A 19,103-nucleotide genomic window follows, 5' to 3' on the forward strand; every position below is an offset into this window, starting at 1 on the left:
CGCAGTGTCCCAGAGGCTCGTAAATGGTCCCTGGCACATCCCCAGTGCAGGCACGGGCCCCAGCGACTTGGCGAGGGTTCCCAGCGGCTCGCCAAATGGTACCTGACACCTCTCAGGCGCGAACATTAGGTCCAGCGACCTCGTGCAGTGACCCAGATGCTCGCAAAAAGGTCCCTGGGACATCCCCAGCGCGCGGACGGACCCCAGCGACTTCGAGCGGGGTCCCAGCAGCACGTGAAATGGTCCCTGGCACCATCCCAGCACGTGCACGGGCCCCAGCAATCTCGTGCAGGTTCCCAGCGGCTCGCCAAATGGTACCTGACACCTCTCAACCACGCGCATGGGTCCCAGCGACGGGGGACCCGCGGCGACCCAGCAGCTCGCCAAGTGGTCCCTGGCACCTTACCAGCACGCGCATGCGGCCACAGCAACACCGAGCGGGGTCCCAGTGGCTCGCTAAATGGTTCCTGGACCATCGCTAGCCAGCGCACAGGGCCAAGCTACCCCGCACGTGTCCCAGCGGCTTGCAAAATGGTCCCTGGCACCTTCACAGCACGCGCATGGGGCCCAGCGACTCCATGCTCTCTCTTACTGGCTCGCCAAATGTACCCTGGCAACTTACCAGCACGTGCACAGGCCCCAGCGACCCTGTGCGGGGGCCCAGCGAAACGCCAAATGGTCCCTGCCTCCGCCCCAACGTGTGCATGGGGCCCAGCGACCCCGAGTGGGGACCCAGCGGCTCGCCAAATGGTCCCTGGTACGTCCAAAGCACACGCACTGGGCCCAGTGTGCTCGCGCAGTGTCCCAGGGGTCCCAGCGGTTCTCCAAATCGTCCCTGGCACATCCCCAGCGTGCGCACGGAGCCCAGTGATCTCTCGTGGGGTCCCAACGACTCACCAAATGGTCCCTGGCTCCTATCCAGCGCACGCACAAGGCCCAGCAACCACGAGCGGTTTCCCAGCGGCTCGCAAATGGTCCCTTGCCCCTCCCCAGTGTGTGCACGGGGCCCAGCGACCCTGCGCAGGGTCCCAGCAGCTCGGCAAATGGTGCCTGGCACTTCACCAGCATGCGCACCGGCCTCAGCGACCCAGCGCGGGTTCCGAGAGGCTCGCCAAATGGTACCTGGCACATACCCAGCACCTGCCCCAGCCACAGCGACTTTGCGTGGGGTCCCAGCGGCAAGCCGAATGGTCCCTGGCTCATCCCCAGCACCCGCCCCAGCCCCAGCGACTTTGCGTGGGGTCCCAGCGGCAAGCCGAATGGTCCCTGACTCATCCCCGGCGCGGGCACGGTTTCCAGCGACCAATCGCGGGATCCAAGCGGCTCGACAAATGGTCCCTGGCACTCCCCAGCACGCGCACCGTCCCCAACGACTTCTTGTAAGGTTCCTGCGGCTCGCCAAATGGTCCCTGGCACCTCCCAAGGGCGCATGAGACCAAGCGACCCCGTGCGGGGTCCCAGCGGCTCGCCAAATGGTCCCTGGCACCTCCTCAGCGTGCACACGGGCTCCAGCTACCAAGCGCAGAAACCCAGCGGCTCCCCAAAAGGTCGCTGGCACCTCCCTAGCATGCGCTGGGGACCCAGCGACTTTGCGCGTGGTCCCAGCGCCTCGCCAAATGGTCCCTGGTACCTCCCAAGCACACGCACTGGGCCCAGTGACCTCGCGCAGTGTCCCAGAGGCTCGTAAATGGTCCCTGGCACATCCCCAGTGCAGGCACGGGCCCCAGCGACTTGGCGAGGGATCCCAGCGGCTCGCCAAATGGTACCTGACACCTCTCAGGCGCGAGCATTAGGTCCAGCAACCTCGCGCAGTGACCCAGATGCTCCCAAAATGGTCTCTGGTACATCCCCAGCGCGCGGACGGGCCCCAGCGACCCCACGCAGGGTCTCAGCAGCTCGCCAAATGGTCCCTGGCACCTTCTCAGCGTGTGCATGGGGCCCAGCGACCCCGGGTGGGGACCGAGCAGCTCGCCAAATGGTCCCTGGTACCTCCCAAGGACACGCACTGGGCCCAGTGACCTCGTGCAGTGTCCCAGAGGCTGGCCTAATGGATCCTGGCACCTCCCCATCGCGCGCATAGGGCCCAGCGAAACCGCACGGGGTCCCAGCGGTTCTACAAATGGTGTCTGGCACATCCCCAGCGTGCGCACGGACCACAGTGATTTTTCGCAGGGTCCCAACGGCTCACCAAATGGTACCTGGCTCCTCCCCAGTGCGCGCACAGGACTGCGACCTCGCACAGGGTCCCAGCAGCTCGGCAAATGGTCCCTGGCTCCAATCCAGCGCACGCACAGGGCCCAGCAACAACGCGCAGGGTCCCAGCGGCTTGCAAATGGTCCCTTGCCCCTCCCCAGCACGTGCACAGGACCCAGCGACCCTGCGCAGGGTCCCAGCAGCTCGGCAAATGGTCCCTGGCACCTCACCAGCGCGCTCACGGGCCCCTGCGACCCTGCGTGGGGTCCCAGCAGCTGGCTAAATGGTCCCTGGCCCCTCCCAAGCGTGCGCACAGGTTGCAGCGACCCCGCGCGGGTCCCAGAGGCCCGCCAAATGGTACCTGACACATCCCCAGCACCTGCCCCAGCCACAGCAACTTTGCGTGGGGTCCCAGTGGCTAGCCGAATGGTCCCTGGCTCATCCCCGGCGCAGGCACGGTTCCCAGTGACCAATCTCGGGGTCCCAGCGGTGAGCCAAAAGGTCCCTGGCACATCCCCAGAGCGCGCACGGGGCCCAGTGACCCCGTTCGGGGTCCAAGTGGCTCGCCAAATGGTCCCTGGCACCTCACAAGTGCATAGAGCCCAGCGACCGCACGCAGGGTCCCAGCGGCTCGCAAAATGGTCCCTGGCACCTCCTCAGCGTGCACACGGGCTCCAGCTACCAAGCGCAGAATCCCAGCGGCTCCCCAAAAGGTCGCTGGCACCTCCCTAGCATGCGCACAGGACCCAGCAATCTCGTGCAGGATCCCAGCAGCTCGCCAAATGGTACCTGACACCTCTCAACCACGCGCACAGGTCCTAGCAACGGGTTGACCCGCGGGGACCCAGCAGGTCGCCAAATGGTCCCTGGCACCTTACCAGCACGCGCATGCGGCCACAGCAACACCAAGCGGGGTCCCAGCGGCTCGCTAAATGGTTCCTGGACCATCCCTAGCCAGCACACAGGGCCAAGCTACCCGGCACGTGTCCCAGCGGCTTGCAAAATGGTCCCTGGCACCTTCCCAGCACGCGCATGGGGCCCAGCGACTCCATGCTCTGTCCTACTGGCTCGCCAAATGTACCCTGGCAACATACCAGCATGTGCACAGGCCCCAGAGACCCTGTGCGGGGGCCCAGCGACTCGCCAAATGGTCTCTGGTACCTCCCAAACACACACACTGGGCCCAGTGTGCTCGCGCATTGTCCCAGCGGCTCGCCAAATGGTCCCTGGTACTTGTCCAGGGGACGCACTACGCCCAGCGAGCCCATGCGGGATCCGAGCGGCTCGACAAATGGTCCCTGGCACTCCCCAGCACGCGCACCGTCCCCAACGACTTCTCGTAGGGTTCCTGCGGCTCGCCAAATGGTCCCTGGCACCTCCCAAGGGCGCATGAGACCAAGCGACCCCGCGCGTGGTCCCAGCGCCTCGCCTAATGGTCCCTGGCACATCCCCAGCACGCGCACGGGGCCCAGCGACCCCACGCAGGGTCTCAGAGGCTCGCCAAATGGTCCCTGGCACTTCCCCAGCGTGTGCATGGGGCCCAGCGACCCCGAGTGGGGACCGAGCGGCTCGCCAAATGGTCCCTGGTACCTCTCAAGCACACGCACTGGGCCCAGTGACCTCGTGCAGTGTCCCAGAGGCTGGCCTAATGGATCCTGGCACCTCCACATCACGCGCATGGGGCCCAGCGACCCCGCACGGGGTCCCAGCGGTTCTACAAATGGTCTCTGGCACATCCCCAGCGTGCGCACGGACCACAGTGATTTCTCGCGGGGTCCCAACGGCTCACCAAATGGTACCTGGCTCCTCCCCAGTGCGCGCACAGGACTGCGACCTCGCACGGGGTCCTAGCGGCTCACCAAATGGTCCCTGGCTCCAATCCAGCGCACGCACAGGGCCCAGCAACAACGCGCGGGGTCGCACCGGCTTGCAAATGGTCCCTGGCACCTCACCAGCGCGCGCACAGGACCCAGCGGCCCTGCGCATGGTCCCAGCGCCTCGCCAAATGGACCCTGGTACCTCCCAAGCACACGCACTGGGCCCAGTGTGCTCGCGCAGTGTCCCAGCGGCTCGCAAAATGGTCCCTCGCCCCTCACCAGCGCGCGCACGGGACCCAGTGACCCTGCGCAGACTCCAGCGCTTGGCCTAATGGATCCTGGCACCTCCCCATCGCGCACATGGGGCCCAGTGACCACGCACGGGGTCCCAGCGGTTCTCCAAATCGTCCCTGGCACATCCCCAGCGTGCGCACGGAGTACAGTGATCTCTCATGGGGTCCCAACGGCTCACCAAATGGTCCCTGGCTCCTCCCCAGTGCACGCTAGGGACTCTGCGACCTTGCACGGGGTCCTAGCGGATCACCAAATGGTCCCTGGCTCCTATCCAGCGCACGCACAGGGCCCAGCAACCACGAGTGGTTTCCCAGCGGCTCGCAAATGGTCCCGTGCCCCTCCCCAGCGTGTGCACGGGGCCCAGCGACCCTGCGCAGGGTCCCAGCAGCTCGGCAAATGGTCCCTGGCACCTCACCAGCATGCGCACGGGCCCCAGCGACCCAGCGCGGGGTCCAAGCGGCTCGTAAAATGGTCCCTGGCACCTCCTCAGCGTGCACACGGGCTCCAGCTACCAAGCGCAGAAACCCAGCGGCTCCCCAAAAGGTCGCTGGCACCTCCCTAGCATGCGCACGGGACCCAGCGACTTTGCGCGTGGTCCCAGCGCCTCGCCAAATGGTCCCTGGTACCTCCCAAGCACACGCACTGGGCCCAGTGACCTCGCGCAGTGTCCCAGAGGCTTGTAAATGGTCCCTGGCACAGCCCCAGTGCAGGCACGGGCCCCAGCGACTTGGCGAGGGTTCCAAGCGGCTCGCCAAATGGTACCTGACACCTCTCAGGCGCGAGCATTAGGTCCAGCGACCTCGCGCAGTGACCCAGATGCTCCCAAAATGGTCTCTGGTACATCCACAGCACGCGGACGGGCCCCAGCGACTTCGAGCGGGGTCCCAGCGGCTCGTGAAATGGTACCTGCCCCCTCCCCAGATCACACGTTCCCCAGCGACCTCGCGCAGGGTGCCAGAGGCTCGCCAAACTGTCCCTGGCACCTCCCCAACGCACGCACTGGGCCCAGTGACCCCATGCGGGGTCCCAGCAGGTCGTGAAATGGTCCCTGGCACCATCCCAGCACGTGTACGGGCCCTAGCGATCTCGTGCAGGTTCCCAGGAGCTCGCCAAATGGTACCTGACACCTCTCAACCGCGCGCATGGGTCCCAGCGACCCCGCGTGGGGACCCAGCAGCTCGCCAAATGGTCCCTGGCACCTTACCAGCACGCGCATGGGGCCAAAGCAACACCGAGCGGGGTCCCAGCGGCTCGCTAAATGCTCCCTAGACCATCCCCAGCCAGCGCACAGGGCCCAGCTACCCCGCACGTGTCCCCGCGACTCAACAAATGGTCCCTACCTCCGCCCCAGCGCGCGCACGGGCCCCAGAGACTTTGCTCAGGGTCCCAGCGTCTCGCCAAATGGTCCCTGGCACATCCCCAGCACACGCACGGGGCCCAGCGACCTCACGCAGGGTCTCAGCGGCTCGCCAAATGGTCCCTGGCACATCCCCAGAGCGTGCGCGGGGTCTGAGTGGCTCGCAAAATGGTCCCTGGAACCTCACAAGTGCATAGAGCCCAGTGACCGCGCGCGGGGTCCCAGCGGCTAGCCAAATGGTCCCTGGCACATCCCCATAGCGCGCACGGGGCCCAGTGACCCCGCGCGGGGTCCGAGCGGCTCGCAAAATGGTCCCTGGCACCTCCTCAGCGTGCACACGGGCTCCAGCTACCAAGCGCAGAAACCCAGCGGCTCCCCAAAAGGTCGCTGGCACCTCCCTAGCATGCGCACGGGACCCAGCGACTTTGCGCGTGGTCCCAGCGCCTCGCCAAATGGACCCTGGTACATCCAAAGCACACGCACTGGGCCCAGTGACCTCGCGCAGTGTCCCAGAGGCTGGCCTAATGGATCCTGGCACCTCCCCATCGCGCGCATGGGGCCCAGTGACCCCGCACGGGGTCCCAGCGGTTCTCCAAATCGTCCCTGGCACATCCCCAGCGAGCGCACGGAGCCCAGTGATCTCTCGTGGGGTCCCAACAACTCACCAAATGGTCCCTGGCTCCTCCCTAGCATGCGCACGGGACCTAGCGACTTTGCACGTGGTCCCAGCGGATCTCCAAATGATCCCTGGCACCTCCCCAGCGTGCACACTGGCCCAAGAGACCCTGCGCGGGGACCGTGCGGCTCACCAAATGGTCCCTGGCACATCCCCAGCGTAAACACTTAGCCCAGTGACCCAGCGCGGGGTCCCAGCGGCTCACCAAATAGTCCCTGGCACCTCCCCAGCACACGCACGGGGCACAGCGGCCCAGCGCATGGTCCCACAGACTCGCTAATTGGTCCCTGGCACATCCCCAGCACGCGCACGGGCCCCAGCAGCTCGCCAAATGGTCCCTGGCACCTCCCCAGCGCACGCACAGGGCCCAGTGAATCCGCGCTGGGTCCCAGCGGCTTGCCAAATAGTCCCTGGCACCTCCCCAGCACACGCACGGGGCCCTGCCACCCAGCACAGGGTCCCAGAGTCTTGCCAATTGGTAACCGGGACATCCCCAGCACCCGCCCAAGCCCCAGCGACTTTGCGTGGTGTCCCAGCAGCTAGTCGAATGGTCCCTGGCTCATCCCCAGTGTGGGCACGGTTCCCAGCGACCAATCGCGGGGTCCCAGCGGCTCGCCAAATGGTCCCTGGCACCTCCCCAGCGCACGCACAGGGCCCAGTGACTCCGCGCTGGGTCCCAGCGGCTCGCTAAATAGTCCCTGGCACCTCCCCAGCACATGCACTGGGCCCAGCGGCCCAGCGCACGGTCCCACAGGCTTGCCAATTGGTCCCTGGCACATCCCCAGCACGCGCCCGGGGCCCAGCAGCTCGCCAAATGGTACCTGGCTCTTCCCCATTTCACGCATAGGGCACAGCGACCCCACGCGGGGTCCCAGCGGCTCGCCGAAAGGTCCCTGGCACCTCACCAGGGCAAGCACTGGGCCCAGCGACCCAGCGGCTCACCAAATGGTCCCTGGCACCTCCCCAGCGCGCGCATGGGCCCCAGCTACAAGGTGTAGAGACCCAGAGCTCCCCAAAAGGTCCCTGGCACAACCCCAGCACACGCACGCAGCCCAGCGACCCCGCGCGGAGTTCCAGCGGCTCGCCAAATGGTCCCTGGCACATCCCCAGCATGCGCACGGGCCACAGCGACTTCGTGCAGGGTCCCAGCAGCTCGCCGAATTGTCCCTGGCACCTACCCAGTGTGCGCATTAGGCCTAGCGACCCCGTGTGGGGTCCCAGCAGCTCTTCAAATGGTCCCAGGCACCACACCAGCACGCGAACAGGCACCAGCGACCTCGTGTAGGTTCCCAGCGGCTCGCAAATGGTCCCTGGCCCCTCCCCAACGCGCGCACGGGTCATAGCGACCCTGCGCGGGGTCCCAACGGCTCGCTAAATGGTCCATGGACCCTCCCCAGCAAGTGCACGGGGCCCAGCTAGACCGCGCGTGTCCCAGCGGCTTGCAAAATGGTCCCTGGCACCTCCCCAGCAAGTGCATGGGGCCCAGCGACTCCGCGCTCTGTCCTACCGGCTCGCCAATTGTTCCCTAGCACCTTACCAGCACGTGCACTGGCACCAGTGACCCTGTGCGGGGTCCCAGCATCTCGCCAAATGGTCACTGGCACATCCCCAGCACGCGCACGGAGCCCAGCGACCCCACACGGGGTCCCAGCGGATCGCCAAATGGTCCCTGGCACCTCCCCAGCGGGCGCATAGGGCCCAGCGACCCCGCACGGGGTCCCAGAGGTTCTCCAAATGGTCCCTGGTACCTCCCAAGCGCACGCACTGGGACCAGTGACATCGCGCAGTGTCCCTGCGGCTCGCCAAATGGTCCCAGGCACCTCCCAAGCGTGTGGGGTCCCACCGGTTCGCCAAATGGTCCCTGGCACATCCCCAGCATGCGCACGGACCCCAGCGTTTTCTCGTGGGCCCAGTGACTTCGCTCAGGGTCCCAGAAGCTCGCCGAATTGTCCCTGGCACCTACCCAGTGCATAGGGCCCAGCGACCGCACGTGGGGACCCAGTGGCTCACCAAATGGTCCCTGGTACCTATCCAGCATGCGCACCATCCCCAGCGACTTCTCGTAGGGTTCCAGCGGCTCGCTAAATGGTCCCTGGCACATCCCCAGTGTGCGCACGAACCCCAGTTATTTCTCGTGGGGTACCAACGGCTCACCAAATGGTACCTGGCTCCTCCCCAGCGACTATGCGCGGGGTCCCAGCGGCTAGCCGAATGGCCCCTGGCACATCCCCAGAGCGCGCACGGGGCCCAGCGACCCAGCGAGGGGACCCAGCAGCTCGCCAAATGGTCCCTGGCACCTTAGCAGCACGCGCATGGGGCCACAGCAACCCCGAGCGGGGTCCCAGAGGTTCTCCAAATGGTCCCTGGTACCTCCCAAGCGCATGCACTGGGCACAGTGACATCGCGCAGTGTCCCTGCGGCTCGCCAAATGGTCCCTGGCACATCCCCAGCGTGTGCACAGACCCTAGTGATTTCTCGTGGGGTACCAACGGCTCACCAAATGGTACCTGGCTCCTCCCCAGTGCGCGCTCGGGGCCCAGCGACCCCGCGAAGGGTCCCAGTAGCTAGCCTAATGGTCCCTGGCACCTCACAAGTGCATAGGGCCCAGCGACCGCACGTGGGGACCTAGCGGCTCGCCAAATGGTCCCTGGTACCTATCCAGGGGACACACGGGGCCCAGCGACCCCGCGCGGGGTCCCAGTAGCTCGCCAAATGGTCCCTGGCACCTCACAAGTGCATAGGGCCCAGCGGCTCGCCAAATGGTCCCTGGTACCTATCCAGGGGACGCACTATGCCCAGCGACGCCACGAAAGGATCCGAGCAGCTCAACAAATGGTCCCTGGCACCTCCCCAGCATGCACACCATCCCCAGTGACTTCTCGTAGGGTCCCAGCAGCTCGCCAAAGCGTCCCTAGCACCTCCCCAGCGCGCATGGGCACCAGCGACCCCGTGCGGGGTCCCAGCGACTAGCCAAATGGTCTCTGGCACCTACCCACGTGCGAACAGGGCTCAGCAACCCAGCGTGGGGTCCCAGCAGCTCACATAATGGAACCTGGCACCTCCCCAGCGCACGCATGGGACCCAGAGACTTTGCGCATGGTCCAAGCGGATTGTCAGACTGTCCTTGGCAACTCCCCAGCGAACGCACTGGAACCAACGACACTGCGAAGGGTCCCAGCAGCTCGCAAAACGGTCCATGGCACCTCCCCAGCGCTAGCACGGGCCGAAGCGAACCCGTGTGGGGTCGCAGCACATCTCCAAAAGGTATAGGTGTTTGTCACAAAGACGGCCGGAGTGGGTGGCGTCAGACCAGAAGCAGGAAATAAACAGACAGAGAAATGTGGTTTGGTGAAGCTGAGCGAATGCTTTCGCTCAGCATTTAATAAACAGAACAGAAAATAAAAGGTTTGAAACAACAAAACACAGGACACGGCGCTTGAGGCCAAAATAAACAGACAAACAAAACGGACTACACAGACAAACAAACACGGTGAGCAGATTTCACTACTATTCACTTTTACGATACACAATTACCTCCGTCTCCAATCCCGTTCTCCACTCACCGAACACCCAACCCTGACTGAATGAAACGTGCATCTATATATACTGTTGTGCTGGGATTCAATTACTAATTAAATTATTCACTTGAATCCCAGCACGTGAATTAATTCTGTGCAACCCCGTGCTCACATATTACGTGAAGTGCACGTGAAGTGATTTGTGCTCTCCTCGTGCCTAAATACAAATCTACACTTTTTAAATCACACGTGAAACACAGACCCATTTATATCCCGTGTACCAATGACTATACACCAACATTAACACACCCACGCAACCCATAACACACAAATGCACACAGGGGCGGGGCGCATTGCCACAGTGTTACAGAAACTTTGTTTGGTTGTTTGAGAGTGATGGAGACGAATATAATATTAGTGGGTACACACTGTATAGGAAAGACAGGCAGGACAGAAGAGGCAGAGGGGTAGCGCTATACATAAGAAATAGCCTTGAAACCCAGGTGTTAAATCAGGACAAAGCAGAATCAATATGGGTCAGAATAATGGACACAAATTCAAAGGGCATAATAACAGGAGCATGCTATAGACCGCCAAATTCAGATGCTGAGCAAAATAATCTGTTTTACGATGACATTCAAAATGAGTGTAGAAAAGGAGAATCCATACTAATGGGGGATTTCAACTTCACCCATATAAAATGGGAAAACCCTATTGGGGGCACGACGGACGAAATTGAAATGGTGGAAATGACAAATGACTGCTTCCTAACGCAATTTGTCAAGGCACCGACTAGAGGGGAGGCATGCCTTGATTTAGTATTTTAAAATAATGAAGACAGAATAACTAAAACAGGGGTCAGAGAGCCATTGGCAAACTCAGACTACAACATGGTCTCATTTGAAGTATTTTTTAAAACCCCAAAAGTAATGACTAAAGCTAAGGTTTACAATTTTAGAAAAGCAAACTATGAAGGTATGAAACAGAGACTAACAGAAGTAGATTGGAGTAAAATAGAGAAAACATCCACAGAAAAAGGATGGCTATTTTTTAAAAAATGTAGTACTAGAGGCGCAAAACAATTACATCCCAAAAGTAGACAAATCTAAATCTAAAACAAAATGGCCAAAATGGTTTAATAGATCAATTAAAAAAATATTCAGCAAAAAAAGGCACTTTACAGAGCGTTTAAAAGGGACCAAAAACAAAAGTACACAGAAAGAGTACTTGAAACTGCAAACACAAGTCAAAAAGGAGGTTCGAAAGGCCAAGAGAGAGATAGAAATCAATATTGCTAAGGGGGCTAAAACCAATTCCAAAATATTTTTCCAATATTATAACAGCAAGAGAACATTCAAAGAGGAGGTTAAATGTCTAAGAGACACAAATGGCAAAATCATAGATGAAGAAAAAAAAATAGCAAATATATTAAATGATTACTTTTCACAGGTTTTTACAAAGGAGGACACGGACAACATGCCCCACATGTCAACCTGTTCCTATCCAATTTTAAATAACTTTAGCATAACAGAGGCAGAAGTGTTAAAGGGACTAGGAGCTCTTAAAATAAAACAAAGAAAATGAGAGAAATTTACCAACCGCTAACCAAGATCATGCAACAGTCTCTTGAAAAAGGGGTTGTACCGACAGACTGGAAAATAGCAAACGTAATACCGATCCACAAAAAGGGAGACAAAACTGAACCAGGTAACTACAGACCAATAAGCCTGACTTCTATTATATGTAAACTTATGGAAACTATAAGATCCAAAATGGAAAATTACCTATATGGTAACAATATCCTGGGAGACAGTCAGCATGGTTTTAGGAAAGGGAGATCGTGTCTAACTAACCTACTTGACTTTTTTTGAGGATGCAACATTGAAAATGGGTAACTGCAAAGCATACGACATGGTTTATTTAGATTTCCAGAAAGTTTTTGACAAAGTCCCGCATAAAAGATTAATTCTCAAATTGAACGCAGTAGGGATTCAAGGAAATGCATGCACATGGATTAGGGAGTGGTTAACACGTAGAAAACAAAGTACTGATTAGAGGAGAAACCTCAAAATGCAGCGAGGTAACCAGGGATCAGTATTAGGTCCTTTGCTATTCCTAATCTACATTAATGATTTAGATTCTGGTATAGTAAGCAAACTCGTTAAATTTGCAGACAAAAAATAGGAGGAGTGGCAAACACTGTTGAAGCAGCAATCATGATCTAGACAGCATTCAGAACTGGGCAGACACATGGCAAATGAAATTTAATAGAGAAAAGTGTAAAGTATTGCAAGCAGGAAATAAAAATGTGCATTATAAATATCATATGGGAGATAGTGAAATTGAAGAAGGGAACTATGAAAAAGACCTAGGAGTTCATGTTGACTCAGAAATGTCTTCATCTAGACAATGTGGGGAAGCTATAAAAAAGGCCAACAAGATGCTTGGATATATTGTGAGTAGTGTTGAATTTAAAATCAAGGGAAGTAATTTTAAAACTCTACAATGCATTAGTAAGACCTCACCTAGAATATTGTGTTCAGTTCTGGTCACCTCGTTACAAAAAGGATATTGATGCTCTAGAAAGAGTGCAAAGAAGAGCAACCAGAATTATCCCGGGTTTAAAAGGCATGTCGTATGCAGACAGGCTAAAAGAATTGAATCTATTCAGTCTTGAACAAAGAAGACTACGCGGTGATCCGATTCAAACATTCAAAATCCTAAAAGGTATTTCGACCCAGGGGACTTTTTTGACCTGAAAAAAGAAACAAGGACCAGGGGTCACAAATGGAGATTAGATAAAGGGGCATTCAGAACAGAAAATAGGAGGCACTTTTTTTACAGAGAATTGTGAGGGTCTGGAACTAACTCCCCAGTAATGTTTTTGAAGCTGACACCCTGGGATCCTTCAAGAAGCTGCTTGATGAGATTCTGGGATCAATAAGCTACTAACAACCAAACGAGCAAGATGGGCTGAATCAGATTGAACATTCCCTTCACCTGAGGAATGGAGAGGACAGACAGGAAGTTCTATACAAAGGTTTTCTTTAAAAAAAAAAACAGCTGGAAGATCGTTATAGTTGAATCATCATCTACTAAAATCCTATGATAGAGCGGCTCAGTGAATGTGGTTTGTAATCTGTGCAGGAGGGTCATTGTGTCAGAGACTCCATAAAATGAGAGAGTGCTTGCATTAAAGTCCAGATACACTCCTATTCTGGGGGAGTGGGGGGCAATGATTGCAGTTCTCTTGTTATTGTGCCAGGCAGAGTAACTGGAACCATCATACTCCAAGCTCCAGGACTTGTCATTGTATCCAAGGGCACAGGAATCATCCTCTCCTTTCCTGTTGATTCCTTTATGTGTGACTCCTATAACAGCCTCTTCCCCACTCCACTCAATCTCCCAGTAACAGCGAGTCCCAGACAAACACTCTCTGCAAAGCACTTGGGCCCATCTGTCAAATCTCTATGTGATCAGGATATGGCTGAGTCTTTTCCCTACATGTCATCCTTCTGTTCCCTTCAGACAGTCAGCGGTTTCTGTGTGCTGTATTGGGGTCCAGTGTGAGCTGACAGGAATCTGAATGAAGAGAAGAGGACGGGTAGGGGAGAGACTGTTAGAAAAGTCAAATCACTGAGAAAATCTGGACTACGTTTGAATGGAAAAATACATATTACAGCAGGTTCTTCTTGTAATGGTGTTTTTTGACAGAAGGCTACACTACTATTTGGAGAGGTGTAGATTAATGGGTTGTCAGTACTAATAAATAATAGCTAATTGTTGTCCTCAAGCTCCACCCCTCCCTCAATTTTATTTTTGTAAAGGCCTAGGAATGAACCATTTCAGCTGGTATAATGAAGCCTGAAGGCTACCAGACCACACTTGGAATTCTGTGCAAACAGCAACAAAAACCAGTGCTGCATAAAATTGTTAGCTCTTCTCACAATGGAGTGACACATCTTTCAATCAAAAGTTTCCATGAAAAAAGACTTACATTTAAAAAACTCAGCTTTGTTCCTTGGCTCTGGAGTCTGCAGACTGTAACCTACAACTTCATTCATTGGGTAGAAAAAAAGAGAGAACAATAAAATGAGTTTAATATTTGAATCCCTCTGTCTCTGTTTGAATGCTATTGTATTATTTTCTCATGTAATGTCTTTAGAAACTCTCTTCCTTCCTGCTATCATTACTCAGATAGATATTCTATAAATGAGGTGGGGCGTTTCGACCTGGGGAAATCATTTGAAATAAAACATCTGCAGTATTCATATAGCCAACAATCTGCAAGAGGTCTTTATTAATGTCTTGCAAGTCCTGTCCCTCCTCAAGCCATGGCCTATTTGAGAAATCTCTACCGAAGGAATCTATTTCACACCAACCTGATGTGGTTATTTTGACTAATCCCCCCTTGCAAAAGTCCTCAATATGGTCTTTAAGTTCAGATACAGCTTTCCTCACAGCCCCAAAAGAGATGTCTGTATTGACAGTAACGCTGGGTAAGTCTCCCGCTTCAGGAGGGGCACAGAGTCTGTAAATTCTACAACAGGAAAGTGGAGAAAAATAGTTTAGTGAAACAGAATGGAGTCCAAAACATTCCTGGGGAAAAGCAAGGATTAATTCAATTGGAGAGGTCTGTCTGAAACCATCCCAGTTATGCACTTGAGATTTTCTAACAAGCAGTGATGTTACCTGTAGAAAATGGATGTGATCCTCTGTCTCTGAAAGCTGTTTCAGCTCAGCGTTTCTCCTCCTTAGCTCAGCAATCTCCTGCTACGCTTTCTTCATGCGTCCTTCAGCCTGATTCACTGCAGCCTTCTCGTTCGCTCCAGTCAGCTCAATAACCTCAGTGTGGATCTTCTCAATGGATCGGATCAGCTCAGTAAAGACCTTCTCACTTTCCTTTATTTCTATGCATGCAGATCTCTGAGTGAAAGAACACAGTAGAGGAGACCTCTTTTAAAACTGAAATCAAGAACACGTAATATTATACAAACTTAGGTAGTTTTGCACAGGTCCATTTATCAGTTTAGAAATCATTTTTAATAGCTGTGCAAATGGAACTGAATGTTTCATTTTGGAATACACAAAAGAAAAAAAAACTAAATATTACATTAGAGTACATGTTACATTTATTTTTTAAATGCAGAATAATAATAATAATAATAAACACCCTCTTGTCAAAACCCACTTTCAGTGACTTCACAGCCTGTTTCAGCTCATCCACGTCTTTCAGTCTCTCCTGGATTCTCTGTTGTATTTCTGTCTGTGTCTCTCCCAGCTGCTTCTGTGTAGAAACACAGTAACATTTCTGATGGGGCATTGAGTGATATCCTGTCACACCCAGCAGGGTATGTTATTCACACCTCTCCCATTAAAGGTCTTATGTCCCATAAGTTGTCAGTAATACAAATATTAAAATAATGAGCATAGTGAAGAACTTATCAGTCTCAATTGAAAATATCACCTCTGTTTAACTTTTAAAATGTTTAAGTATCGGTAGCACATTTTGTAAAAAATTATAATAGGAGGCTGTGTGGTCCAGTGGTTAAAGAAAAGGACTTATAACCAGGAGGTTCCTGGTTCAAATCCCACCTCAGCCACTGACTCATTGTGTGACCCTGAGCAAGTCACTTAACCTCCTTGTGCTCCGTCTTTCGGGTGAGATGTAATTGTAAGTGACTCTGCAGCTGATGCATAGTTCACACACCCTAGTCTCTGTAAGTCGCCTTGGATAAAGGCGTCTGCTAAATAAACAAATAATAAATAATAATAAATATTAAAATAATGAGCATAGTGAAGAACTTATCAGTCTCAATTGAAAATATCACCTCTGTTTAACTTTTAAAATGTTTAAGTATCGGCAGCACATTTTATAAAAAATAATAATATTCAAGTATTACAAAGACAATCCACTTTTAAATGTCTGTTGAGCGTTAAAGAGCTTACTACTACGACTGCTCCATGGAGCAGCATTCCTATTCTATTTGACTCAGAGTGTCTTGCAAGCAGGTTTAGAGGAAGGGGAAGCTTGGGTCCCTACAGCTGAAACTACCTCGGGGAATGGAAACAAACTGATAGGGTCTGCTTAGATCAAGTAGCACATCAAACAGACTAAATAAGAGACTGAATTACAAGCAGCTACCTGTATATTTGAAGCTACTGGCTATAGCGAACAGTCCCTGTGGATACTGTCTTTACCTGTAGCACCACCTGTGTATAAAGACCACTTTTCGTTAGTCCATGTAAAGGTTGTTATAATAAGGTTTGACTGTAATGCTTACTTAAACATTTCAACATTTCAAATCACTCTGGTAAGACAGCTATTAAATGTATTTCTTAATACTAGAAGTCTCAGAAATGTTAGAACTTGAAGCTACTGCACTAACAGGTAACTACGATGTCATAGGTGTTACAGAAACTTGGTTGTCTGAGAGTGATGGAGACGAATATAATATTAGTGGGTACACACTGTACAGGAAAGACAGGCAGGACAGAAGAGGCGGAGGGGTAGCGCTATACATAAGAAATAGCCTTGAAGCCCAGGTGTTAAATCAGGACAAAGAAAACAATGGCGAATCAAAATGGGTCAGAATAATGGGCAAAAATTCAAAGGGTATAATAATAGGAGCATGCTATAGACAGCCAAATTCAGACCCCGAGCAAAATAATCTGTTATACAATGACATTCGAAATGCATGTAGAAAAGGAGATTGCCACAATGTGCCCCGCCCCTGTGTGTATTTTTGTGTTTTTTGTTCTATGTTACATGTGTTAATGTTGGTGTATAGATGAGAGCACAAGGTTGCACATAATTAATTCACGTGCTGGGGTTCAAGTGAATAATTAATTAGTAATTGAATCCCGGCACAACATTATATATAGATGCACTTTTCACTCACTCAGGGTTGTATGTTCGTGAGTGGTGAACATGTGTGGAGAGGAGGTAAAAACTAAAAAGTAAGAAATAACAATTGCTATTGCGTGCTGGTAGGACCAGCACGGTACTTGTTTATTTAGACTCACCGTGTTTGTGTGTCTGTCCGTCCACCGTTTAAGTGTTAGTCCGTTTTGTTTGTCTTTATTTTGGCGTAAAGTGCTGTGTCCTCTCTTCTGTTTTGTTAAACCTTTTTATTTTCTGTGTGTTAATAAAATGCTGAGTGCCGCAGCGTCTCAGATTCACTGCTACTACTGTCTGTCTGCGTACTCCTTTCTGGTCTCACATAACCACTAAAGCCAGCTTGTCACAGGGATACTAATGGGGGATTGCAACTTCTCCCATATAAAATGGGAAAACCCGGTGGGGAGCACGACGGACGAAATTGAAATGTTGAAAATGACAAATGACTGCTTCCTAACGCAATGTCAAGGCACCGACTAGAGGGGAGGCATGCCTTGATTTAGTCTTTTCAAATAACGAAGACAGAATAACTAAAACAGAGGTCAGAGAACCATTGGCAAATTCATACCACAACATGGTATGAAGTATTTTTTAAAACTCCAAATGTAATAACTAAAGCTAAGGTTTACAATTTTAGAAAAGCAAACTATGAAGGTATGAAACAGAGACTAACAGAAGTAGATTGGAGTAAAATAGAGAAAACATCCCAAGAAAAAGGATGGCTGTTTTTTAAAAATATAGTACTAGAGGCGCAAAACAATTACATCCCGAAAGTAGACAAATCTAAATCTAAAACAAAATGGTCAAAATGGTTTAATAGATCAATTAAAAAAAATATTCAGCGAAAAACGGCACTTTTCAAAGCGTTTAAAAGGGACCAAAAACAAAGTACACAAGTCAAAAAGGAAGTTAGAAAGGCCAAGAGAGATAGAAATCAATACTGCTAAAGGGAGCTAAAACCAATTCCAAAATGTTTTTCCAATATTATAACAGCATGAGAACATTCAAAGAGGAGGTTAAATGTCTATGAGACACAAATGGCAAAATCATAGATGAAGAAAATAAAATACCAAATCTATTAAATGATTAGTAGCGGACTGGCCATCTGGAGCACCGGGAGTATATATACAACTCTGGAAAAAATTAAGAGACCACTGCAAAATTATCAGTTTCTCTGGTTTTACTATTTATAGGTATGTGTTTGGGTAAAATGAACATTTTTGTTTTATTCTATAAACTACTGACAACATTTCTCCCAAATTCCAAATAAAAATATTGTCATTTAGAGCATTTATTTGCAGAAAATGACAACTGGTCAAAATAACAAAAAAGATGCAGTGTTGTCAGACCTCGAATAATGCAAAGAAAATAAGTTCATATTCATTTTTAAACAACACAATATTAATGTTTTAACTTAGGAAGAGTTCAGATATCAATATTTGGTGGAATAACCCTGATTTTCAAGCATAGCTTTCATGCGTCTTGGCATGCTCTCCACCAGTCTTTCACATTGATGTTGAGTGACATTATGCCACTCCTGGCGCAAAAATTCAAGCAGCTCGACTTTGTTTGATGGCTTGTGACCATCCATCTTCCTCTTGATCACATTCCACAGGTTTTCAATGGGGTTCAGGTCTGGAGATTGAGCTGGCCATGACAGGGTCTTGATCTGGTGGTCCTCCACCCACACCTTGATTGACCTGGCTGTGTGGCATGGAGCATTGTCCTGCTGGAAAAACCAATCCTCAGAGTTGGGGAACATTGTCAGAGCAGAAGGAAGCAAGTTTTCTTCCAGGACAACCTTGTACTTGGCTTGATTCATGCGTCCTTCACAAAGACAAATATGCCAGATTCCAGCCTTGCTGAAGCACCCCCAGATGAGTCCAATTTTCAGCTTTGCCCAACACCTGGTCGTCTAATGGTTAGACAGAGACCTGGAGAGGCCTACAAGCCACAGTGTCTCGCACCCACTGTGAAATGTGGTGGAGGATCGGTGATGATCTGGGGCAGCTTTGGCATGTATAATAATAAGAATATGAATAAGGGCATCTGCTAAGAAATGTAAATGTAATGTAATGACTGGATAATAGACTGGAAATAGGTGCGTTTAGTAGAGGATAATGGGATAATTCTGGTTGCTCTTCTTTGCACTCTCTCTATAGCAGCAATATCCTTTTTGTAACAAAGTGACCAGAACTGAACACAATATTCTAGGTGAGGTCTTACTAATGCATTGTAGAGTTTTAACATTACTTCCCTTGATTTAAATTCAACACTTCTCACAATATATAAGAGCATCTTGTTGGCTTTTTCTATAGCTTCCCCACAGTCAAGATGAAGACATTTC

The sequence above is a fragment of the Acipenser ruthenus genome, chromosome 45 (genome assembly GCF_902713425.1).
Source record: "Acipenser ruthenus chromosome 45, fAciRut3.2 maternal haplotype, whole genome shotgun sequence".
Taxonomy (NCBI): Eukaryota; Metazoa; Chordata; class Actinopteri; order Acipenseriformes; family Acipenseridae; genus Acipenser; species Acipenser ruthenus.